At 38.8% G+C, this 27,735-nt stretch overlaps 1 protein-coding gene across 1 annotated transcript in view; it reads right to left on the bottom strand.

Annotated features, from left to right (window-relative positions):
- tlcd4a (TLC domain containing 4a) overlaps nt 1–17,694 on the bottom strand; it is a 74,417-nt gene extending 56,723 nt beyond the window's left edge. The window contains exons 1-2 of the mRNA XM_028811122.2: nt 17,147–17,694; nt 16,539–16,622 (exon numbers count right to left, since the gene is read on the bottom strand). The gene's annotated coding sequence lies outside the window, so the exon portion shown is untranslated. The remainder of the gene's footprint in view (nt 1–16,538; nt 16,623–17,146) is intronic.
- Between the last annotated feature and the right edge of the window lie 10,041 nt (nt 17,695–27,735).

The raw sequence follows: 27,735 nt of genomic DNA, 5'->3' as shown, positions 1-27,735 counted from the left end.
CCGATGAACATGTACAACTCTTTTTTGCGCAGTCAGAGCATTTTGTCAAAAATGAATTCCACAAGAGGGCTCACACATGTAAATGGAGAATTAAAAAATAACTAGTTACTGCCTCGACCAGGTAACTCAATCCATCCTGGGTTTGTGTGTGCATGTAAACACACTGATCGCTCAGTTTCCCAAAGACTTTAGGTTCACTAGAAACTCTAAACTAGCTTAGTCTGAATAATTATTGCCTGTAATGGACTCTTCTTTACTACATGTTCATGGGATAGGGTCCAACCACCTGGGATGCTACAAATACATTAAAAAGGTTACAAAATAATGGTACCATAACTGGATTCTGCAATAATTTTCAAAAATGTATTTACTTATTCTAGCTGCACCCATTAAATCACTTGAACATTTTGCACACAGTCATTGAAACAAGTGCAGAGCCAGTATCTTGCAATATGCTTTATTGCTTATGAGGAAAAGGAAAAGCAATACATTTTAAACAATACATCATGTAGCGTATTTTCTGATTTTACATATACAATTCAGCACAAAATGCCATTGATTCATTTCTAAATTATCAAATCATTTGTATCGCTAACACTGTGTCTGCTGCAACTTTCCACATGTTGGTAGTATGCTAGACCTCAAACGCTCATTCCAACATTGTGACTTCACCATGAACATGAAATGTTGTCAAGACACTGTCCACACATAAAAACTCCTTTATTTATCAATCAGTCTTAGTTTATGTAATTTTTCAGAATATCACAGGGTCTTAAAGCACTTCACAAAGGACACAATACTTTTGTTTTTTCACATCATGCTGCAAAAATTTAATTTTTAAAAATGTAAAACAAGAGCTATGATAAAAGGGGGTCTTCATGCCATCCCCTTACACCCAAAATAACACCAAATTGGCCAAAAAAAACAAAAAACTAAGGATTAGTAATTTAAGTTAAATCAGAGGCCTGAACACTGGCAGAAAGTAATGTACAAAATCAAACAGAATGAAAACAAAACCTGCAGCACGTTTGAACCTGACTATACAAGTCACAAATACCTGCTACCAGGCTGAGTGGCTCACCCACTTGCCTACCTATCAAGCATTTTCTTTCTTGTCTCCTAACTTCTTCTCAATTACTCTTTCAACAGTCGCCTTTTCCTCATGCTAAATCAATGTTGACCTCAAACGCTCATTCCAACACTATACTCATTGTGCCTTTGGCCATGAACCTGCTGTAAAATACTTTATGGGTTCACTTCTAGCCCTACTTTTGAACCTGGGCCACCAGACTAGAAATGTCTCTAGAACTGCTGGAGTGCCTACACCCCTGATCTTTCAGATATCGTGTGGACGCTAGGGGTTGCTGTTGCCCAGTGAAACCCAACAGACAGACGTCCAGGACACACGTGTAAAAGCACTAAGTATAATTTTTAATATTTTTCTTAAATAAGGTGCACAAAGCACCACACATGCCACAATTCACCAATAACAATAATCAATAATCACAATTATACAGTCCTTCACTCCCAGCAGCTCCATTACACACCCTCCCCACTCCGGCTCGGCTTGCTAGGTCTCAAACAGTCCTTAATATATTTCATGACCCGGAAGTGCTCCTCCTCTTCTTCCGGGTCAAATGCCACATCATCATTCCTCAAGCATCCCGGAAGTACTGTGGGTTTCTGTCCTCATGACTCTGAAGTACTTCCGGGTTGTAGGAAAAGTAGAAGTCCCCAGGTCCTTTATGAGCTCCCCCTGGCAGCAGCCAACAGGGCTGAGAAAATGGACTCCACGTTCCATGATGCCTAGCGGGAATCTGGGGTACAGTTACTGTCCAGGGGAGCTGCCACATAGCGTCCTGGGGGAAGCAGTGTCCTGGAAAGGCTGCCCTTCTCCATTCTTCCTGTTCTGGGACGTCCCAGCCGGATTGAGCTGCCGGCCGTCTATCACAATCACTACAGGTCCAAGTCTTTTAATCAGTATTTTTGCTGCATGCCTTAATTAATAAGCAGAAGAGCCTTATTCCTAATGGGGTGAACGCTTCTGTCTGGTCTCCTTCCACTTCCCTGTCTTTCAATGAGCTGCCACTGTCCATTTAGAAATATTCTCTTTGAACAGAGGGTCTAAGAAGTTCCTCTGATAATAGTATGGAAGTGCAGATGCCATGGACTAAGAAACACAAATTCTGGACACTATAGGAATGCCTTGTCTTACTAAAAAAAAGACTATATGGCAAGAGTAGATCTGGTTGCATCACAATACCTCTGCAAAGAATATGCAGGCAATCCAATTCCCTCCTCTGGTACCAATATGCTCTGTATTTTGTTTACATTCTTTACAGTGAGAGTGGGGGCCGGGAATTTGAAATCACACCCACGAGATTGTCATATTCTACAGTATATACTCATTTAAATCTTAAATTGGGCCTTGGACTTTATTTAGACTTAAAGAAATATTTCAAACCCATAGTGGGCTAAATCAACATTCATATAGGTTAATGGGTAGCAAGTTGTAAGGGAAATGGGCAAGCACTGATAGCACAAGCAAGTGAAAAAAAAGATGTAGTGATAAAGTCAAGTAAATCTGGAAACTGAAAAACCAAGAGTGATCAAATACAGTTAAACTAAGAAAGCAGCTTTAAAAGAGACAAAAGTGAAACACTAAAAGAAGAAATAAGGATGAAGCATTCAGCAGATAAACAGGCATAATCAGAAAGAAGTTTTCTTTCTTTGAGGCACAGCCCCAGCTCTTGCCAAGTAGTCAGAGATGCAGTTGGTAAGAAACTAGGGCATAGCTTAGAGAAACAGTGAGAAACTCTGGCAAAGCAGAATTACAAATGGAGTCTAGGAATGGCTAAGGCTTGGAAACAGAGACAATAAAACTGCTACAGATTAAGGATGTACCTTAAGAATAAATTTGATATTCGATTATGTGGAAGGATTAATAAAGGGATACTTACTTAACTTAAAAATGAATTTGACTTTGGCCACTTCCTGAAGCAGCCACCAGGCCATATTCCCTTTCAGAATTAACAGCCTGAGAAAGGATTTTTTTCCCTGCCTGCTGTGTTTTGATATCAGAATACACAATTAAGCAAAATGTTCATACATATTATTCACTTTTCAATACAGTAGTATAACTGGCTCACAATTCCTCACACTCACAAAATTAGCAATAACCGCAGCATTTAATTTAATTTGTTTGTTTAAAGCGCAGAAGGATTTTCTTGCTATAGTAACTTAGACTTGCTGGAACTGTAAATAAATGTGCAATGATTCTTATTATACTGCACTTAAGTTCACACCCCAAGGTAAAGCAAACAATGAAGTCTTACAAATTTGACTTTTTGCTTTTTTTTTTTTATATAAACACACATGCGAATGGAGCAAGTAAAATTCAATTTGGCATTCCTACTGACATCTCTAAACTGTTATGGTAGTAGCTATTTCATCGTATTGCTTTTCTGCCCTCTTAAAAAAAAAATTTCTACGAGGGACCTCATATCTTAACTCATCAGTCCTTACTTTCCAGATTTTGTGATACATTTTAATATTTTTTTCTACTCTAACTAAATCACATTTTCAAGTTGGATTCATTTATTAAGATTTGCTTGTGTTGTACAGTCAAGATGTTTTTCAGGATGTTTTAGTCCCATGTAATTCAACATGGAGCTGCTTCAACCATTGCACAAAGTCTGGCATGACATATTTTACACATAGCAACAGTGTTGCTTTATATGTCTAATTACTGCCAAAACTGGCTATATTTTTAAAGTTTTGGACACCAATATTTCTCCTTGACTTCCAGAAATATGAATATAGAATATCCAAGTTCTGATTTTACTTTGGAATACCAGAATCCCAAACTGGTATCTGTTTATTTGACTACATGTGCACACTCCTACTGCAGACTGAGTTATATCTTATCCTGTTATGGCAGGTAATTTAATGAGTGATTAGGAGTGAAACAAGCAAAGTGTGCCTTAAGGGAGAGTGTATGAAGATATACATAATACCATTATGAGAGGAAAAAACAAAAAAGTTGATTACATAGGATGGTGTATTTAAAAGCAATAGAGAATTGTACTGCCTTTTATTAACTATTAGAGTTTTTAGTATATTATAATTTTTCCCTTTTCAAATACCGTACTATATTAGTAGGGATGCTCTTTCACTCAACAAACATGTTTCTTGCAAAAATAAAATTATGAATGCTTGATGGCCTACCATGCGTAGCATGAACATTTTGCACGATTGGATTGCTTTTTAAATAAAACATATAACACTTAAAAGAAGTGCATACTTGTGCAGTTTTTTTTTGCTTTTCTTGTGAGCACAACACAATGTTAACAAATGAAAGAAGACCACTCCATTTCTCAAATCCAATTGATGATTTAAGTGGTCAAACTATTTTGCCTAAAATGTTTTTAAAATTCTGTCAGGGCCTCTGCATCAGCTGCATTAGTTTTTAGTCTGATCCAGATTCCCATGACCCTTAGTGTGAAGAAGAGCTTCTTGGTTTATGCCTTGAATGCACTTTCCCCCCAATTTCCAATAGTGTCCTCAAGGACATGATTAACTGAAGGAATTCTGCTGGATTAGCTTTATCAGTGCCTTTGAGAATGTAAAAGCTGGATTAGGACCCCATGTAGTATTTTTTTGTTCAACACTAAAGAGGTTTAATTCTCTTAGCCTGTCAGAGCAGGACACTCTCCTTAGTCCAGAAACATAATTAGTTGCTCTTCTCTGAGGAAAGTATTAATGATATATTAAAAGAAAAAAAAGGAAATTGTTTAATAAATCAAACAAGAAACCATTCATAGAAAAATAGCTTTTAGATTCAAAGTGGTCCACAACTTACACCTATGAGAATTGTTGAAATTACCTTCTGTAGCAATTCAATGTATGTTCATAAGTTTATATGTATAAAATTGGTTATAGTACAGAAATTGAAACTTGCTGCATTGGGTATCTGGTAAACATTCAAATATGACGTCCTGAAATGTAGCAATATGCTGCACGGTATAAATGGATCTTTCTTATTCCCACCTTTTTATGTTGGTTTGGAAAGTGTGTTTACTTAACACAGGCAAGTTCGGGTGTCGTATTTCTCTGCAAAATCAAATGAATGCAATGCTGCTTAGCCCAGTCCATTTACATTTCTCAACCTAATTACCGCATACAGTTTCATAATGCAAACAGATTCAGTCAGGAAAAGGGTAGCAAATATAACAAAGGCTCTTTGTCCAAGTACTGTGCCTGTTTTGAACACAATGATTTAGTAACACATTGCCAAGCTGCTAACAACTATTAAGTGCACCTTCTACTATTCCTATGTCACGTACAAAATATTTGGTTAACAAATACAATAAACACAATGATTCTATAATAGAAAAGTACACTGGGGATTAACTTTGTAATCCAGACAAAGTATTTTGTATAGCACATTTCTATAGTAAATGCCACCTCATGATTAGCACATTACAAAAAAAATTGTTTACATATTTCTATACCTGAAGCAAAAACAAGGTTAAGTGAATCACACACGTCTTATAATCAGTGAGGAATACATTACAGAGGTCAAACCCTCGATAGCCACTGGGCCTCACTTCCCTGGCAGAGTTCTTTCTGCACATTAATTTGTACATGAATACTCTCAACGTGAGCCATACAGTAGGTGAACCAAGCAAGTCTAAGAGGAATTAAAATAAAAAAAATACAGTTATAACTAGGTAACATGGTGTCACCTCACTGAGGCTATCCTGGATAACTTTCCTGGCACAAAGTAATCTGTATGATGCTTGAATGATCTCCAAGTGTGCTTGTAAATTTCATCCAGTACTTCTGGTTTCATTTCAAAGTCCAAACCTACAGGTAGATAAACTTGGAACATAAAACTGGCCTGTTTGTGTGAATGTGTGCTATGCAACAGACCGGCTTCACAATCTTGGTTAGTTCCTGTCTTACATGCATTGCTCGCAGGAAACACTCCAACTATCCAACATTCTGTATTGGGCAACGCAAGTTCAGAAAATGAATGAATGCATGCATCCATACATACATATCCTGAAACCAACCAATCCAATTTAGGGTTGTGGGAGGTTGGGGCCTATTCTGACATTATTAGGTATGAGGCAAAAACCAACTCTTTATGGGGCAGTAGTTTAACAGGACATACAGTATACTGACACACACACACACACAGTTACACTTGGCTTTTTTGAGTAGGCAATCAATGTAATATGCATGCATTTGAGATGTGGGAGGAAAACTTGAATACCTGGTTAAAGCTCACACAGATATAAAAGGCTTATAATGGTACAAAACTCACAGTGACTGGGCTGAAATTTAAACCTGGTCATTAACTACAAGATAATATAATAGTGATTGGTTAACCACCTATTGAAGGGTGCCAGTGAACAAGAATAGATAAAACAATTTTTCCAGGATTTAAACCAAAAACATTTGAACTTAAAACCAAATTTAACCCAACTTGTTTGTTACCCAGGCAGCACAGTGTTGCGGTGGCTGACACTAATATTTCACAGCTACAGAGCTCTATGTCCAAAACCCAGCCCAGGCACTGCATTTGGGGAGTTTGCACATTCTGTGTTGTAGGATGTGTAAAGGATCTTTGTTTCACCTCCAGCAAGGACTTTAGAAATATGAACAGATTGATACAATTTATGAACAAAGTTCATAAAACAGTCATAGTCTATTTTAACCAACTTTTACTTTCTCTCTTATGATTTGGATGAGGTGATAGACTAACAAATATCCCAGACACGCTTGCTGCAAATATACAAATAACAAAATTTATAGATGCAAATATTAAATTATATATATACTGTGTATATATACACTGTGTGTATATATATATATATATATATATATATATATATATATATATATATTATATATATACACACACATATATACACATACTATATATATATATATATATATATATATATAAATATATATACACACTAGCCATCCCCCACAGCTCCACCCACATAGTAGTGAAACAGGACAGTGAGGAGGGCCCTGCCCAGCTCCCTACTCTTGATGTCATGCTCCCCCTCCCCTCCTCGGCCCATAGCTTCTGTCTCGGATTAGCACAAATATATCACTCCTGCAAGTGAACTATGATTCACTTGCGTGATGTGAGAAGTCGCAAAATCAACCGGAATGTTCAAGCAAATTATAGAAAAAAACCCGATCTAAATCCGTTAAGTAGATCTCTCATGAAAAGCGGACAGGCATACAGATGTCGGAATTTACATACTGGGAGCAAGCCCCCTTGGCACCTTTGGCGCCCAATCCCCAGTTGCAGGCAGTCTGCTGCTCGCGTTGTGAAGAGGGGGGCTGAACACACCCAAAGAAGATGCGGTCACTCCCCCGAAACCCCCTCTTAAACGGTCATATAATGGGAAGTGAATAGTTTTTTTTTTTTTTTTTACCTCCTTGCTGCTGCATGATCTGCATGATCTGCATCTCGCGCGGCACTTCAAACATTTAAAAGCCTGTACAGCAGCTGTCCTACTCTTTGTCTTTTATTTCCGGCCCCGGGCGTGGTTAAATCTCTTGGCACTCTTGGTTAAGTCTTGTCTCACGGGACGAGAGTTCTTGATATTTTTTACTTTATAATTTAAAAATGGAATAAGAATCTTAAAATCTAAAAACATCACATTAAAGTCCGATAAATTCTGAAAAGAGTGATACCAGACATATACTGTATATGTAGGTTTTAAAATAAGCCTGATTTAAAGTGTGACAAGAAATGTGACATAAAAACATCACATAAAATCGTTGCAAAAATCATTGCCCTTTTAGGCTTAGGATTTATATATATACTAGTCATTAAGCCCGTTACAATAACAGGCGCTAGAACAGTAGTGCATAAACATTAGTAGGAACAGTCTATATTAAATGGCAAGGGACCTTGTCCTCATTCTGTTTGTTGGTTGTATTTTAGTTTGTCTTTCAGCCTTTCTTTTGTTGATGTTTACTTGCTGAGCTGACCGTTCTTCGTGGGCTGCCGCCGTGTATTGTGTGTCTTTAATTTTCTGTGACAGTAATACTGTCTTGTACGTCCGCTGGCTTGTACGTCCGTAATATACCTTTAATTTTCTCTGCCGGTAATACAGGCATGCGCGTTAGTAATATGCTTTTAATTTTCTCTGAGAGTAATACTGGCTTGCATGTGGCTGTAATATGCGTCACTGTATTGTGTACCTTTAATTTCCTCTCGCAGTAATACGGGTTTGTATTTCCATAAAACGCCTGTAATTTTCTCTGACAGTAATATCACGCATGCGCACTTCACCAGAAGACGCACACAGGGATTTTATTAAAGAGGATTATATATATATATATATATATATATATATATATATATATATATATATATATATACACACATACATATATACAGGGTAGGATTCAAAAGTAATGAGCCTCATTTTGTTCTGACGCGAACGTACCTCGCCGCGCGCCCCACTTGCCAGCGACGGCGACGGTGGGTGTTGGCTTCACAATGCAACGGAGCTCCTACCGCTCCGAGCTTTCGGAGCGGTAGGATCGGCCTTGACGGGAACCCCTGTGCGGTAGTGCGTTACACGGCGGAATGGAAAGTTTGTTAGAGCAACGGTACGCGTTGAAGACGAAGACCATGCTCATTGCCTTCTTCAGAGTGAAGGGGATCATCCACTACGAGTTTGTCCCGCAAGGACAGACCGTGAATGCTGCTTACTACTTGGAAGTCCTGAAAAGGCTGAAAAGAAGTGTCGCGTGCAAGCGAAGGGACATCAAGGACAGCTGGAAGCTTCACCACGATAACGCACCCAGCCACACCGCCTTCATCGTGAGCGCCTACCTGGCCCGGGTGAACGTTCCGGTGGTCCCCCAGCCTCCCTACAGTCCGGACGTGTCGCCTTCTGACTTCTTCTTGTTTCCGCACTTAAAATCAGCGCTGAAAGGAAAACGCTTCGACTCGATCAAGGACATCCAAGCAAATGTCAAGGCAGCCCTTGTAGCCATCCCGGAACAGGCCTTCGTGGACACCTTCGAGTCATGGAAAAGCCGCCTACAAAAGTGTATTGATGCAGGAGGTGCCTATTTTGAAGACTATTAATTAGTTGTACCGATTTGCTCAATAAACTTGTCTTTTTGACAGTTTTCATTACTTTTGAATCCTAGACACAGAGTAGATATATATACACACACACACACACACACATTTATGTATATAAATATATAAACAAATAACAACTCAAAAATATGTTATAATAGGCTACTTTAATTGAACTTCAATAGAGAAAGGCACATCATTTATGAATTCTGATCTTTCAATTTGTGTGGTCAAGATGGACAAGTTGACGGATAAGTTATTTAGCTAGTTACAAAGTTTCTAATACCTGCACAGTGAAGGTGCCACTGATTTGCTCGCAGTTAGGCTGCCCTGGTTTACACATACCCACATGCAGTATGTGTGAGGCTGCTCTGGATTTAGGGATAGACACTTAAAACAGCTAAAAACTTATCCTTCTCAAAGGTTACAACTTTTCAATTACAGTGACAAAGCCACAATATATTAGCAAGCTTTATCCTAAATACTAAGTTAAAATGAATAGTTCTTGGAATCAAAGTAGGTGTATTTAAGATTTGGTGCAGGTGATGCTTTGCTCCAATCCTTCCGAGTTAGCTTTCTTGTGGAAAGATCATCAGTGCACTTTTTTGTTGATCAGAAGTGCTTCTCCTTCATTGTCTTGATTGTACCTTCTATTTGCAGGAGGTACTGCAGTATTCCTTACAAGATTTTTACATACAATGTCCTCTGTTGCTAGCAAAGTTACTTCTGCTGGGCAGATGGTAATCAGTCAACTCCTGTCTTTAGCAAGATGAACGTGTGGCTTTAATGGAGATCTCTCTCTTGCATGTGAACTTGTTATTCCTTAGCAAGTTTTGGACTAATGGCACCCTCATCTAACTCCAATACAGACAAGTCTTCCATTCCTCTGGTACAGCACCAGGTTGCCGTTCAGAGTAAAAGGGAATTGCTCCAGTCTTTGTTACAGCCATACCCTAGACAATGGAATTCCTACTATAGATAACAGAAGTTACAGCCAGGTTGAGAGCAGTGTGTATACAGAGAAAGCACAGATCTACTACTGGCAATGGTTTTTAATGGAATGAGTAGACATTTTGCTATTGGTTTCTTGGGTGCACATAAGATCAACCTTTTGGTTGACAACTGGTGCAATGTTTGTCCATAAATGTTGCCCATCATTGAGTTATGCCCCTTTGTCCCTGATCAAGTATTTAGATGGTTTATCGAGAAGACATCTCTGGGTGTCACTTTGTCTGTGACTGATCATTTTATCAGATAAGATGCACAGGCTGCATTCCAAAGAGGCTCTGTTTGGAGTACTGAGACTCTCGAGCAGAAATTCTTGAATCTTGAGTGTCTGAAAGCTGGTTTTTAAGTAAAGGTATTGTGTGCCACACCAAAGGAAAATGGATAATATCAGTCCACCTTACAATGCATTTGTATTGGTTCATCAGTTTTTCTCTAACATCCCAAAGATGCGCCTATTAGGTTGGCTTACAATTCAAAACTAGCTCAGTATGAGAGAATGTGGGTGCCCCTCAATTGACTGGTACAAGGTGATTGACGTCCACCTTGTAGGTGATGCTCCCTTGGGCCTCAGCTAGATAAACCATATAAGGTGAAAGGAAGATACATGTTACTTTTTGCCTGATCATTTATATAAACTAAAAAAAAACAGCAATACTGGCAGCACATATTGAACTTCCGCCCCATTCCACTGTATTCAAGCCAATTGTGAACACATTTACGCAAAGCATCCAATCGGAGTATTAATATCTCATGTAGCATCTTTATTATGCTTCTTCACAAAACTCAACATTACTGCTGATGTCGGTCAACACACCTACACAACAAAATCGTATCCCTGTCCTGTCTTTATGATGAGTTTCATTAACTGAATGTATTGTATAAGTTCCGCTAACTTTCCTGTAATTGCTAATGTCAGTCTAATCTGCTTTTTATATGATGGCACAATTCTGGATATCTTCCAGTCCTTAGCAATTTCCCTGGTGTACAGTAACATCCATAAAAAAGATACTGTATTAATGGATTACATGCATAATCAGTAGTTTCTTTGAGGACTACTGTATGTAATAAATGTTAACCTTTTTCATACATCACTCAATATGATGTAAAAAATATTTAACATGACCTGAACAAACTACAGCTTCTGGCATTTAAGGCGGAGTGGTGGCTCTGAGGCTAAGGATCTGTGCAGGTATCCCGAAGGTTGCCGGTTCAAATCCCCGTCACTGCCAAAAGAGATCCTACTCTGCTGGGCCCTTGAGCAAGGCCCTTAACCTGTAATTGCTCCAGGGGCACTGTACAATGGCTGACCCTGCGCTCTGACCCCAAGGGGTATGCGAAAACTACCAAATTCCTAATACAAGAAATTGTATAAGGCGAAATAAAGAACAAAAAAAAAAAAAAAAAAATTACAGTGTATTGGCCAAATTACCACTGGAACGTAATACAAAGAAGAAGTAAACAAAGTTGTCTGATCAGTATAAATTATATTCTACATGTTTGCTTTTAACAGTTCTTATCCTTCTTCTCTACAAGTATCAATACTAATATTTATACTAAAATAAGGCAACATTAAAAAACCTACTCAATTCAATTCAGGGCTGCTGGAGAAAAGAGCTTAATTCAGGAGTAACAAGCGCAAGACCAATCTTGGGTGGGACACCAGTCTATCATAGGGCCCAAATGCGCACACACATACTATCAGGGACAGTGTTCAGAATTAGTTTAATATACACATCTTTTGGAAAGTGAAAGAAAAATGGGCATATCCAAAGGATAAACCTCACACAGACACTTGGGAGAAAATACAAACCACACACAACAAACACAGTGGTTAGCACTACAGATTTGAAATTGTGATACTGTAGTGCCAACCACTGTGGCATAATGCTAAAATATGCCAGAAATATCACTTTCTAGCGGCCTTTTGCCATTTCTGTTTTTTGAATCTCTAAAATAATATACAAGAAATAACAGAGTGTACTAGAAATTATATATGTAAACTAGGGGGTTACCCCTTGCTCGCTTCACTCACCAACCCCCCTGGCCTGTGCTAAACGCCAGCCACTTCGCGTCTCTGCCGCTCGTATTATGAAGAGGGGGGCTGAACGCACCCCAAGGAGATGCAGTCGCTCCTCCGAAACCCACTCTTAAACGGTGATACAATGGGGAACAAATACAGTTTTTTTTTTTTACCTGCTCTTTGCTCAAGCTGCTGCTGCATTTAAATGCCTGTACAACAGCTACCTTTGTCATCTACTCTTTGTCATTTATTTCTGGCCCCAGGCATGGTTAAATGTCTTGGCATAAAGTCTCGTCTCCCAGGATGTGAGTTCTTGATATTTTAGTTTAGAATTTAAAAATGGAATAAGAATCTGAAAATCTATCATCACATAAAAGTTCAATAAATTCTGAAAAGAATGATACCAAACATATATATGTAGGTTTTAAAATAAGCCCAATTTCAAGCGTGATAAAAAACGTGACATAAAACCGTCTCATAAAACCGTTGCCCAGAATCGTTGCACTTTTAGGCTTAGGATTTTATTTATATACAGTGGTGTGAAAAACTATTTGCCCCCTTCCTGATTTCTTATTCTTTTGCATGTTTGTCACACAAAATGTTTCTGATCATCAAACACATTTAACCATTAGTCAAATATAACACAAGTAAACACAAAATGCAGTTTGTAAATGGTGGTTTTTATTATTTAGGGAGAAAAAAAAATCCAAACCTACATGGCCCTATGTGAAAAAGTAATTGCCCCCTGAACCTAATAACTGGTTGGGCCACCCTTAGCAGCAATAACTGCAATCAAGCGTTTGCGATAACTTGCAATGAGTCTTTTACAGCACTCTGGAGGAATTTTGGCCCACTCATCTTTGCAAAATTGTTGTAATTCAGCTTTATTTGAGGGTTTTCTAGCATGAACCGCCTTTTTAAGGTCATGCCATAGCATCTCAATTGGATTCAGGTCAGGACTTTGACTAGGCCACTCCAAAGTCTTCATTTTGTTTTTCTTCAGCCATTCAGAAGTGGATTTGCTGGTGTGTTTTGGGTCATTGTCCTGTTGCAGCACCCAAGATCGCTTCAGCTTGAGTTGACGAACAGATGGCCGGACATTCTCCTTCAGGATTTTTTGGTAGACAGTAGAATTCATGGTTCCATCTATCACAGCAAGCCTTCCAGGTCCTGAAGCAGCAAAACAACCCCAGACCATCACACTACCACCACCATATTTTACTGTTGGTATGATGTTCTTTTTCTGAAATGCTGTGTTCCTTTTACGCCAGATGTAACGGGACATTTGCCTTCCAAAAAGTTCAACTTTTGACTCATCAGTCCACAAGGTGTTTTCCCAAAAGTCTTGGCAATCATTGAGATGTTTCTTAGCAAAATTGAGACAAGCCCTAATGTTCTTTTTGCTTAACAGTGGTTTGCGTCTTGGAAATCTGCCATGCAGGCCGTTTTTGCCCAGTCTGTTTCTTATGGTGGAGTCGTGAATACTGACCTTAATTGAGGCAAGTGAGGCCTGCAGTTCTTTAGACGTTGTCCTGGGGTCTTTTGTGACCTCTCGGATGAGTCGTCTCTGCGCTCTTGGGGTAATTTTGGTCGGCCGGCCGCTCCTGGGAAGGTTCACCACTGTTCCATGTTTTTGCCATTTGTGGATAATGGCTCTCACTGTGGTTCGCTGGAGTCCCGAAGCTTTAGAAATGGCTTTCTAACCTTTACCAGACTGATAGATCTCAATTACTTCTGTTCTCATTTGTTCCTGAATTTCTTTGGATCTTGGCATGATGTCTAGATTTTGAGGTGCTTTTGGTCTACTTCTCTGTGTCAGGCAGCTCTATTTAAGTGATTTCTTGATTGAAACAGGTGTGGCAGTAATCAGGCCCTGGGGGTGGCTACGGAAATTGAACTCAGGTGTGATACACCACAGTTAGGTTATTTTTTAACAAGGGGGCAATTACTTTTTCACACAGGGCCATGTAGGTTTGGATTTTTTTTTTCTCCCCTAAATAATAAAAACCATCATTTAAAAACTGAATTTTGTGTTTACTTGTGTTATATTTGACTAATGGTTAAATGTGTTTGATGATCAGAAACATTTTGTGTGACAAACATGCAAAAGAATAAGAAATCAGGAAGGGGGCAAATAGTTTTTCACACCACTGTATATATATATATATATATATATATATATATATATATACTTATACATACTGTATAGAGAGAGAGAGAGAGAGAGAGAGAGTAGATATGTTATACACTTTTTATCTTAAGGGCAATACATTTTAGAGTGGCAATGGCTGTGTGTTGAGCTTGCTCTTATTATTTATTTTTCCTTAATGTACCTACAAATATAGTTACTTATTTAAGGCAAAACAGCACTGTGAATTGTTAAGCAAAAAATACCAATCCTCGATTGATGTACAGTCCTCAATTTCATTTGAACTGTTCTGAAGAAATCCACAAAGCTCAGTTTCTATCTAAAGCTACTGACACTTTTCTCTTCTTTGCTAGCATGCAGCATTTTTGAAGTAGGTGGCATTGATATCTGAGCACAATACTTTTATCTTACCCCAAATAGAGTTAAATATGTATAATTTTCAGACACTGCCTAATTTTTTAACCATAACAAAATAACTTCTGTGAAATAATTAAACTAGATTTACATTTGTCATTGCCAGTCTTTTAAGACTGCTTTACGTATGCCTTGTCAGTTTTCTGGCTTTACTCAAATGTACATTAACCTGAAAAATTACAAGGGATTATAATAGCTCTTTTGTTCAGAAAAATTGGCTGATTTTTCATAACTTTTGTGTGTACTGTACATGTCATTGGCCTGGAATTTGGTGGTATCATCTACATTTGTGAATTGTGCTTATGTCACGAAATACTGGAGTCATAACACACAGGATATGTGCACACATTTTATAATTTCAAAAAGAAAATCATATTTGAGCGTAAACAGAGTAAGCTACAAATTGCACTCCCATTAAACAAAGTCTTCTTAAAGGAGAAATCCTGCATATTACAACTCTTACAGGTGATCATTTTCATATCTGTAGCCCGTATTACAAGTAATACATATTTTGTCTTCAAAAATCTAATTTTAATGTGTCCTAAAATATGTTACAATATAATTTGTTTATGGTGCTATTAACAATGTATCAAACACTAGTGATACATTTCCAGAAACAATTTATACATCGATAGGTTTGGAGGAAAAAAAAAATCACAAAGATCTGCTTCTTACTAGATAGATAGATAGATAGATAGATAGATAGATAGATAGATAGATAGATAGATAGATAGATAGATACTTTATTAATCCCAATGGGAAATTCACTAGCTTACGCATATCATATCTTCTTCACTCATTTTATCTGAAATGATGATACAATCTTTATACTGGTCAAGACTGCTAGGCGGCAGTTAAAAAGGATTGTCACTTCAGTTAACATACCCAACTTATTAAAATATGATTACTTTGTACAGTTAAAAATGTAAAAAAAAAGACTTAATTATATATTATTTTTCAGAAAATCTGTGAATGACTAAAATCATTTATTATAAACATTGTGCCGCAACTTCATTTACAATTAGTGCAATTGAATGAAGGATTGGGCTAATTTTATATGATAAATAAGATGGGTTTTGATAATTAATTCATTTTTATCGGTAGCAGGGACTAACATAAGCTTACTAAAGTTGTTTGTGTAAGAAGATACATAAAATAAAACAGTTTAAGGCTTCCTTATATTGCAACCATATATGAAAATGGTATAATGCATCCAACTAGGTAAGCAAATACATTTTATTTTTTCATATTATTTAACAATAAAAATGTGTTTTTCTATATTTAAAAATATATGTATTACTTGATAATAAAACTGAATAACAACAAATTCCTTAAATGCACATTGATAAAAAATTTAAAACAAAAGGATGTTTAGAAATCCTAAAAACATAAAAGGGTCACAGATTGATAAAATCTGGGCTCAAACGTAATTAGAAAATAACTAAGAATAATTATGGGGATGAAAATGAAAATGAATGCTGATTAAGAAAGTAACAGAAATGTGAAATTACAGCATTTGTAAAATATTACTGATCTCCTCCAGTATCCTACGAGGACTGTGCGAATGCGGACAAGCCCGATAATGAACTGGCGCCTAGTCCAGAGTTGATTCTCACACTGAGTCCAGTTCTACCAGGACTGGCACCGGAACTGCATACGCGGATATAAAAATGGATAGATATTCTTCTTATTTTTGTGCACAATACAAAATACTGATATAAATCATTGACTAACTAGGGATAATATGAGGTTAAAGAAAATGCACCACAAATCCATTTACCACAATTGATGTATTAAGAAAAGCACATACCTACCATTCCATGAGGTTCCAAAGCTCCTCAACGACGCTCTTACATTGCAGCCCACCCGTTTCCATGGTTTAACTGCGACTGTACCTCCTGAAATAGTATTCAAAATATTAATCATTTTATAATTATAATAATAATGTACCGGAAAATGAAAGAAAATATTGTTTTGGCAGTTGAAGACATGCCAATAATAAACGGTATCATCTTTGTGTTCGCTTTAACACTTGGGATACCAATACACAGATATGCTTTACACAACTGTGTATGTAGTCTACGGGCTCAACCAGTTCCCCAAATAAAACAATGAAATAAAAGACCCATCGTTATTTATAGCATCGATTCCGTCTTTTGCAAAGAGTCACTGTTCACCGAACGGTTGCGGATTGCTATTGCAATATTGTATATATATTTTTTAACATACATACTTTTTATAATAATCCGCTTGTGGCAATATGTGCATGCATATCCACCCAAATAAATAAACCCCCCGTAGCCAGCCCTCAGTGCATCCCCACTAGGCCAGCCCAACCTGCCCCGCTTAGCCCGAGTGCAGATGCGAACATGCATTGCGCGAATCCGGCGCAGATATGACGAGCCTGCTTTTCAATACTCACCACTCCTCCTTCATCGAAGAAAAAATGTATAGGAGTATGTGTATCAACCGCAGCGCAGTGCCGCTTCTCTTGACAGCATTATGCTCCATAAGATATTAAAGACCATTCATGTTGTCATCATTCAGGCAGCACGCCCCTGCAGCTGCATGCGGCTGTAAACACAAAACACTAATTTAGTATCAACTGGTTTTGCTATCGGCGCCGCATGCTTCACATTTAAAAAAAAATCAATCTCCTGCTATAAAAATAACAGAACAGCTATACTCTTTATGGTGCGATGCGATTTCAAGTTGATGCTGGATACTGCACTGTCGGCTTGGGTAACTCCAAGGAAGAGAGCGTTTTTTTTTTCCAAGTGTCAAATTACCGGAAACTTCTTAAAGAGACCTTACTAGGAGTGACGACCCTCCTTCTAAACGGCGTGTTCACTGAGCGCAGCGCCGTAGCTCTGGGGTCCTGCAGCTTGCAGGAATGCGGCTAAGGTTTATGCAGAGGTCGGCTCGAGACACATATTCATCACCATATTTTTTTTTTGTTCGAGATGCCAGATGTGGTCGACCAGTGCTGTGCGTGAGCAGGTATATCGAGCGTGCAAACCTCAGACAGGTCTTTAATAACCAGTTGGTCTTACTCTATACTATAGCTACATAAAGCAGCATCAACGAAATTGAGAACGAGTGCATGATTGACTGAGAATACTTTTGCAGAGAATGACATACCACAGGGGCAATGCACCAGAATTGCATTTCAGGTAGTATTGCCATCTCACAATATTTGTACCCTGATTGAATTACAGTATGTGAAATTTGGGTGGTCTCCCTCTACGAGTCTGTCTTTCTTCCAACAGTTCAAAGACCTAAAGAGTATAACTGAGTCTGTTTTATTATGTCCTGTTATGTGTCCAATGCAGCAATGACCTCTGGCTTACTACAACCCCCTACTGCATGGAAGCGTATTCATGACAAAATAAACAATTGTAAACAAAATAAGGTATATAACTAGATGGTTTTTAGAAATGCCGAAGAGGAACTAATTATAACCAGTTCGACATTTTCCCTAGTGTCCTGGAATGAAGTTTCTAGCTGATAATTGAACATCGAGTCCAATGAGGAGTAGACTAACTTTCTCCTTTTGCTGATATTTTAGGGCATTTGAGATTTTGACTCTATGACCTGTTGGCACACAAGACATGTATTGGTTGGCATCTCAGACAGGCTGGATGGTTCCTTACCCAGTCAGGAGGCATCTATAATTGATGGTCCGCAAAGACAGCTGGGCAACCTGGCTGTGATGGACAATGCTTCCTTTCCTGCATGGGATGAACATATGATGGATAAATGAAGGGAAGCAGTCTCTTAGGGCAATGTGCTCCCCAAAATAATAGATGACAGCATCCCACAGGTAGATGTCCCATGTGCAGACCTGCAGGGCAGCATGGGAGTTGCCTTGCTCAGTTTCTTGGAAGCCAGTAGAGGTGATGTAAACTGGGAGTTTCCAAGTATAAAAGCTTCAATAAATTACTCGAAATGCACACAGGGGGACAAGGAAATGTCAACCCCGGCTAGTAACACGAGTCTTTATAAACAAAAATATTTATTATACAAAAATGTTCTATAAACAGTGAGCACAAAATGCATTGCAAGGGTTGCCTGAAAAGGCAAAGGTAATCCAAGGCAAACAACTCCCAATATACAAATCTTAAGGATAGACAAAAGTCTAGAGAATTTACAAAAGCACAGAAAAATTTCCAGACAGACTTACAACACCAAAGTATTCAACAAACCACAAGCGACTGTGTTTTTTCCTCAGAATCTATAGAGCTGAGGTCAGCCGGTTGACAGTGATGAACTGGTGGCCCTGCCTCTTAGAAAAGGATACTTAGACATAACAACATTAACATAAAAAATTAACAAAACATACAAAAAAAAGAGACATTTGAACCCCAGCCGGGGGGACTTTGACTAAAACACAACAAGGGGGATCAGTGGGGAGGAGAACACTTTGTCTTAAAAAGGTTCTGCCTAACTTGGAATTGCTTCCTGGGTACAGTATGTTAGCATTGGAAGTACACCCAAGTTCTACATAAAGAAAGCCACTTCACCTTGCCCAAAGGTGTTGGAGTTTTAAGAGAATGACAACGCTCGTCTGTAAAAGACTGAATGAGAAAAGAAGGGGAAAAAAATTATGTGCTTGAATAAAATTGAAGAACAAACCTATTGCACAGTAAGTTTTTAAAATTCTTCTTCTTTCGGCTGCTCCGGTTAGGGGTTGCCACAGAAGATCATCATTTTCTATGTCTTCCTGTCCTCTGCATCTTGTTCTGTTACACCCATCACCTTTCCATCCATCCATCTATTATCCAACCCGCTATATCCTAACACAGGGTCAAGGGGGTCTGCTGAAGTCAATCCCAGCGAACACAGGGTTCAAGGCAGGAAGAAATCCTGGTCAGGGCACCAGCCCACCGCAGGGCACACACACACACACACACACACACACCAAGCATAGACTTGGGACAATTTAGGATCGCCAATGCACCTAACCTGCATGTCTTTGGACTGTGGGAGGAAATCGGAGCACCCGAAGGAAACCCACGCAGACAAGGGGAGAACATGCAAACTCCACGCAGGGAGGACCCAGAAGGTGAACCCAGATCTCTCACAAAGTAAATAATCATTTGAACCTGCAACTTCTGTTTCTGCAGATGTGTGGGGGGTTTGGGGCTCTGAGATGCTCCCCACAGGTCACACCTGTATTATTTAGAAGTACAACAAAAGCAAAGAATTTTCAGGGTCACTTCCATGCACCTGTAATGATTCTGTGTATTTTTCTGCATTTGTCTTGTTTTTTGAATTATTATTATTATTTGACTTTATTTTTTGCTACATTTCTTCTTGTGGTCACCTCCAATTTCTGCTATTTTTGAGGGTGTTGATAGAAACGCATTCTTTCAAGTGCTACTGAATCGATTAGTATACAAACCACCTGCTTCAGGGCCAGTTTTTATTCTTTCATTGTCAGTCGTTTGCATTGCAATATTGCTATTAGTATTTGGGAGACAAGCAAGTAAGAATTTATTTGTATTTTGTACATTCACACGACAAAACGTTGAACCTGAACTTAGTGTATGTGCCTGTCCTCATCAATAATCACATGCTTTGGATCATGATTAGGAGAATAAGATTGTGAGTACAGAAAACTGAAATGAGCTGCAGATCTAAGTTGGGGCTTCTGCAGTCCTGGGACCTCATGTATAACGCCGTGCGTAGAACTCTCACTATAACATGGCGTAAGCACAAAAGCAGAAATGTTCGTACGCACAAAAAAATCCAGATGCATAAATCTGTGTGTACGCCAACTTCCACGTTGTTCCGCTAAATAAATCCCGGTCAGCGAGAAAAGTAATGCAAGTGCACGCACCTGCTGTCCCGCCCCAACTCCTCCCAGAATTACACCTCTTTGAATACGCAAATCAATATAAATAGCCCTTAAGCTCAACCTTCTGTGAAAAGGCAATGGCAAAAGCACGAGGGAAAATAGAAGAATTTCAGAGAATACCAAGTGGAGGCAAGGAACAACGTACTATTTGTTGGTTTAAACAGTGGTATAAACAACAAAAGGAAGTTGATCAAGTAACACAGCGTGTCAGAGAAACTCGAAAGTTCAAGTTCACAAAGTCGCACAGTGCCGAAATAAAAAAGAAGTTGTCACATATCAAAGTCGCTGTGAAAAGGCAAGTCGTAGCCCACTGTCTGAGTGTCATATGAAAGCTTAGATAGATAGATAGATAGATAGATAGATAGATAGATAGATAGATAGATAGATAGATAGATAGATAGATAGATAGATTATTAATCCCAAGGGGAAATTCACATACTCCAGCAGCAGCATACTGATACAAAAACAATATTAAAGAGTAATAAAAATGCAGGTAAAAACAGACAATAACTTTGAATAATGTTAACGTTTACCCCCCCCCCCCCCCCGGGTGGAATTGAAGAGTCACATAGTTTGGGGGAGGAACGATCTCCTCAGTCTGTCAGTGGAGCAGGACAGTGACAGCAGTCTATCACTGATGCTGCTCCTCTGTCTGGAGATGACACTGTTTAGTGGATGCATTGGATTCTCCATAATTGATAGGAGCCTGCCGAGCACCCATTGCTCTGCTACGGATGTCAAACTGTCCAGCTCCATGCCTACAATAGAGCCTGCCTTCCTCACCAGTTTGTCCAGGAGTGAGGCGTCTTTCTTCTTAATGCTGCCTCCCCAACACACCACCGCGTAGAAGAGGGCACTCGCCACAACCATCTGATAGAACATCTGCAGCATCTTATTGCAGATGTTGAAGGACGCCAGTCTTCTAAGGAAGTACAGCTGGCTCTGTCCTCTCTTGCATAGAGAATCAGTATTGGCAGTCCAGTCCAATTTATCATCCAGCTGCACTCCCAGGTATTTATAGGTAGCTTATTAGGGTACAGAGGAAAAAAATGGTACACAGTGGGAAAAAAGCACGAAATGTCAACTTTAATCTCGAAATTTCAACTTTAATCATATACTTTATTTTGTCATTAAAGTAGAACATCATAAACTTCATCTAAAATCGTTTAATTTACTAGTTTCTCAAATCCCATCATAACTAAAGTAGCATGTTAAATGCTTTGCTTTGTATTTGCTCTTCTATGTGCTCTATGTGTGTGAATCACTATGTGCTTTCTCTTCCTCCGACAGGACACAGAATCCATTACATTTGTAATATTACAGCTCTCTGAATAATTAAAATACTGAGATGTATACGTGATATCATTTTCATGATGATAGGAGTTAAAGCATGTTATTAAACATGGGAACACGGTGGCGCAGTGATTGTTCATGTCTCACGCAATATGCTTGCTGTGCAATGCGCGACCTTCGATGAAATACTTTTTTGTAGTAGTACTGTTTCTTTCAAACGTACTAACCCCCAATTCCTATCTTTACTTTTCTTTCTCCAAATACCCAATCGCCACACAATCAGCTCTGTAAAAGACGTTAAGCCATCTGTAAGCTTTGAATGCCGATTCTTCAAAACTTTTAAGGAACATTGAAATATCATAGTACATGTTTAATTATTCTATCCATCTATCCATCCAGTGTCGTGCCAGTCCCAGCAAGAATACAGCGCGAGGCAGGAATAATCCATGAACGGAGAGCCAACTCCTCACTAGCGCTGCGACACCGTGTCCTTGCATGTTTAATTATAAACAATATAGATTATTTAAATGAAGTTAAAGTTTTATCTGTATAATATAATAAACATATTTTGCTGCATTTCATCTTAAAAATTATATCGTCATCATATGTAAATACACGCTTTATAAAGTGGCTCAGGTTGTGTAATATTATAACTGTAGTGCAAGTTTACAGTGAGGTAATTGTACTTATAAGTACAAACAGTTCTATAAGGAGCACTTGATGGACTGATTGAGTGTGTTTATAGTTCTTGGGATGAAACTGTTTCTGAACCGCGAGGTCCGTACAGGAAAGGCTTTGAAGCATTTGCCGTATGAGAGCAGTTCAAATAGGCAGCATGGCTGAGGCAATGTGTGCTTGATGCTGTATACCGATAATTCTCTTTCCGATCAGCTGTAGATCTGTGATTCCCCACTCAGATATAGTGATATAAATACTCGGAGTGGTGCAGTGAGAGTAATATGGAAAAAGATGATCCACTGTGGCAACCCCTAACGGGAGCAGCTGAAAGAAGAAAAAAAAGGTGCAGTGAGAGTAACAACACCAAAGCAGCTATGGTATTTGGAATACTTTGGCTATTCCCTGGACCATTATATTGTTACAGGTTAATTACAATCAGATGCACTAAACTAATAAGCAATATGCAGTTAGTTTCAGTGTATATGATAAAGCTGCACCAGGGAAGTGGATCTAAAAATGAAAGGGTAACCACATAAGAACAGTAGCACTGCTTTGACGCTCGGTGCCGCCAGTCTGCAAAACCGAGCGGAGAACTTGCGTACGCTAGGGTATGAGCTATCGTGGAAATGTGCGTGGCTTTATGCCAAGTTTAGGTTTTATACATCGAGATTTGAGCGTGGAAATGTTCGTACGCAACATTTTTGTGCAAACGCACCATTTACACATGAGGCCCCTGGATAGAAAAGGTGAACTAGGGGAGGAGTTTTAAGCATCTAGTGAGAATGACACTTGGGTGTCTCCTTGCATTGCATTTCAGAGCTAAAAACTAAATCTATAAAAAATCTGCTCAGTGAATGAATAAATGCCTTCAATTTATTTTATAATAACAAATTCCATTGTATTTCTGTTACATTTTACAAAAAAGTAAATATATGCCCAAAATGTATACCATTAAACATATTTTAAAAATTAAGGTATTAGTAGTGAGGCAAACTTTCAAACCTAAAAAAGAATTAACCATCCTGGCACTTTTTAAAAAAAACACTATTATACACACACACAGCAAAAACAAAAAAATGCAGTAATGACAGACCAGGAGGAACTCTTAAGTATACCCAACCACAGGGACACATGAAGCAGTTCTTCAATTACAGTATATGGCTTCTTGGTTTTACACTGTTTACATCTTCATCCACTCATTTTCTAAACCAGCTTTACCGTAAAAGGCTTGTAAGAAGTCTGGACATTTCCAGCAGTATTGGCTGCAAGGATACAATATTATTTGCAAGGCATGCGAACAACACCTATTCACGTGAGGCCAGCTTATATCCTCCAGTTAACATGAATGCCATTGGAATATGAGAGGAAACCAAAGTGTAACAAGAAACTACACAGGCAGTCACTGGATGAGGAAATTAAACTGTAGGTAATATGACCAGATTTTACATAGAGAATAGTGATTCCATTCCAGAACGTCCCATTTTAAAAAAAAAACATATTACCTCTATCCATCCATCCATTTTCCAACCCGCTGAATCCAAACACAGAGTCACGGGGGTCTGCTGGAGCCAATCCCAGCCAACACAGGGCACAAGGCAGGGAACCAATCCCGGGCAGGGCGCCAACCCACCGCAGGACACACACACATACCCACACACCAAGCACACACTACGGCCAATTTAGAATCGCCAGTCGACCTAACTTGTATGTCTTTGGACTGTGGGAGGAAACTGGAGCACCCAGAGGAAACCCACGCAGACACAGGGAGAACATGCAAACCCGCAGTAAGCATACCCGGGTCTCCTTACTGCGAGGCAGCCGCGCTACCACTGCGCCACCGTGCTGCCCATATTACCTCTATAATAAATCCTATTTTCAATGCTACATTTATTTCAATTGTTGCTCAATATGTCTGGGATTTTCAGGTTACTTTTAGAACTATTCACTTTTGGAAAGGTAGAATCCACAACCTTCAAGGTAAAGTCCACATTTAATTAATACGGTACTTGCAGATCATGATGCTGTACAGTGTTAACATGTTTTCCAGACATGCAAATAAAAACTCTGTATTTGTGACAATAATCTGAAAGCTATTGTTACAGCTGAAACAATACACTTGAACTTGAATTTAGGCTGCAATAGGTAAGGCAGTAGTGCCACTGTGCCATCTTTAAGGGTCCTCCAGAGATACTCAACTGTAGATAATCTAAAATTAGGGTGACTTGTTATTTATAAGAGTGGCACAGAGGCACAGTATTTAATGTCATTACCTCACACATCTGAAACCCTGGAGTTTGCACTTTCATGCAATGTCTATGAGACTTTTTCCAGGCACCCTGATTTTCCAGCTACGTCCCAAAGAAGTACATGTTAGGTTAACTGGCAGCTCTGGATGTTTCAGATATAAGAGAGTCTGTGTGCGTTGTCCATAAGTATGCAATGCAATGGACTAGAATCACATTTGTAGTTGGTTCCTGACTTATGCCTAACAATGTTCTGATTTGTACTACCATCAAAAACAAAACCATTTATTCCAATACAAAATATAATTAAGAGGGTCAATGAGGAAAGGTAAACAAAGAAAAAAAAGAAAAAGAAAAAACTAAAAGCCCGCCCAGATGTCACTGGGCATTCTATCGTATATGTAAAATAAATAAAAATAACGAAACGATAGTCAGCCAGTGCAGTGCAGATGTCATCAAGGACAGGACCCCTGTATTCTTCTTCTTTCAACCAGCTTCAGGGAATTTCATCTAAAAGGGCCGCCATCAGATACCAAGAAGAGAAAACAAAAGACAAAAAATCTGATTAGTCACAAATTTAACAAAAAGCTAGGTTGAAAAAGTTAGTTTTAAGATGTGATTTAAACAATTGTAATGTGCCAGCCTGACGTATCTCTATTCAGTAGGTACTTGTATATTGTTCCATATTTTACAGCAAAGAAACTAAAAGAGTTCAATTCAAATTGTAATTTATTTCAAAAAGGATATAAACTTTATTTAGAAATGCTGTGTTCCTGATGATAGCTGCTAATGATCAGTGGTACACTTAACTGATTATGTCACAGAAACAACTGGGCATTTTTAAAAATGTATTTGGCTGATAGTCATGTGGCCCAGTTGTTAAAACTAATTAACCTAAAGGTTCCTGAGGACTGTGCTTCATTCCTAACCCATCCATAACTTACAGTATGCAGAGTTTGTCAGTTCTACTCAAGTGTGGTAAAGGTTACATCCCACATCCTGAAGATGTGTATGCAAACTAGAAATGTGAACTGACCTGATAAGACTGAGTGTGCACAGGTGTGTATAAGTTGTCATTGCTCCAAACCTTTTCTCATTCTTTGTTGCTGTTACACTACATCTCAAAATCCTTGACAACATACAGCAAGCACATGAGGGCTCTTGAGACATATCAAGAAAGATGCCTTAGAGAAATCCTGATTTCAGCTAAGAGGACAAATGTTCAAACTCCAATGCACTGGAAGAGACCAGCATCCCTACTGTCACTGTCACTAATGCATAACACAAGGACTGGCCATGTCATCCGAATGCTAGACTCATGCATGACTAAATGAGTCATCTTATCCCAACCTCTTACTGGGTGATGTGCACAAGGAAGTCACAAGAAGAGATACAAGGAATATCAAGACAAATATTACAAAATCCCGTGCAGATCTTAACAATTGGGAGGCATCAGCAACTGACAGGACGATCTGGAGAAAAGTTCTTTGTGTGTGGGTACTGCACGTTAACTCTTTCAGGGCTGATGTCGACTTTTGTCAAAAGGAGGAGTTGACAATGGTAATCGACTGTAAGCTTTGACAAAACCAACCGCTCTGTTTTAGTTGGACGCTTGTTGCTAGAAGGAAAGTTAGATTCACTGGTCCGACTGAGATTTCCTGCGCTCGTGTGAGTAGCAAGGCGCAAACAATGGCAAAAATGGCACTGACATTTGGTGAGAGATTAAATGAATGCGTAAAGCAAAACACTCCGTGGAAGACATTTTGCCTGTTATCTCTGAACTGGACTCGGAGTGATTGAAAACGAATGTGAGGTTCCAGCTTCAGCTGATTGGTCCCCCGCTTATCATTACATTGACAATGTTCGCCACGGAAGACTGCCACTTAACAATGATAACAGGTAGAAACCAGATTGCAATGCACTGTGACTTTGACTCAGCCATGTAAAGACAGCCTGGCAGCAAGCCTGATGCATATTCTTGGCAAACTGGCAGTCACAGCATGCAGCAACAGACGTTTTATGTTGATTTCTGTGTGAAACCATTGCTTTTTAGAAACTGTTTTGTGGAAAAAATATTCAGCCCTCAAAGAGTTAAAATCAAAATCTGCTGCAGAAATCAAGGACAGATTTAGAAAGGAGAGATCTCCTGCCAAAAGATACAATTAGTAACCACCATTGTCCCTTGTCCAGACTGCACAGGAAAATGTGGGCCTTGTATCAGCCTCCTTACCCATCTGAAGACCTATAGGAACTAGGGCCCAGAAGGAGGACACTCATGCACAATTTTGAGTGACCACTGATGATGATGATGATATGCATGATTGTGCTTACTGAAGGGCTTATGTTCTATTCAAAACTCTGTCCTGCCTTGTGTGTTATGAGTTCAGGATAGATTTTGGCACTTTTTAACCCAGGGGTGGGCAAAGTTGGTTCTGGAGGGCCATAGCAGCTGTAGTTTTAGCTGCAACACGATCACTTAATTAAAGAACATCCCTTGGCAATAACAGATCATATTTAATTTTATGGCTTGTTTGTGTTTTCGTTCAGGTCTTTCTTATAGTGCAGATTTTTTTTCTTTTCAAAGGATATCTTCCAAATAATTTGAAGGTCCTTCACCTTTTCCTTTTTCAAATATTTGATAAAACCAGTGGCAGGCAGTGTGGTTAAGGCTTTGGACTTCATACCCTGAGGTGGTGGGTTCACATCCTGCTACTGACTCTATGTGACATCGAGCAAGTGACTTCACCTGCCTGTGGTCCAATTGAAAAACCAAAAGAAATGTCACCAATTGTATCATAAATGTTGTAAGCTGCCTTGGACAAAGGCATCAGCCAAATAAGTAAAATGTAAACAATGAACACAAATGAGTTACATGGACAAATGTGCCTTTTTCAGATGTATCCTATTATTAATAACATGTAAATAATTAAAGATAAG

The sequence above is a fragment of the Erpetoichthys calabaricus genome, chromosome 10 (genome assembly GCF_900747795.2).
Source record: "Erpetoichthys calabaricus chromosome 10, fErpCal1.3, whole genome shotgun sequence".
In the NCBI taxonomy this organism is placed as follows: domain Eukaryota; kingdom Metazoa; phylum Chordata; class Cladistia; order Polypteriformes; family Polypteridae; genus Erpetoichthys; species Erpetoichthys calabaricus.
The sequence above is the reverse complement of the archived record's forward strand: the minus strand, read 5'-3'. Positions and strand labels throughout refer to the sequence as shown.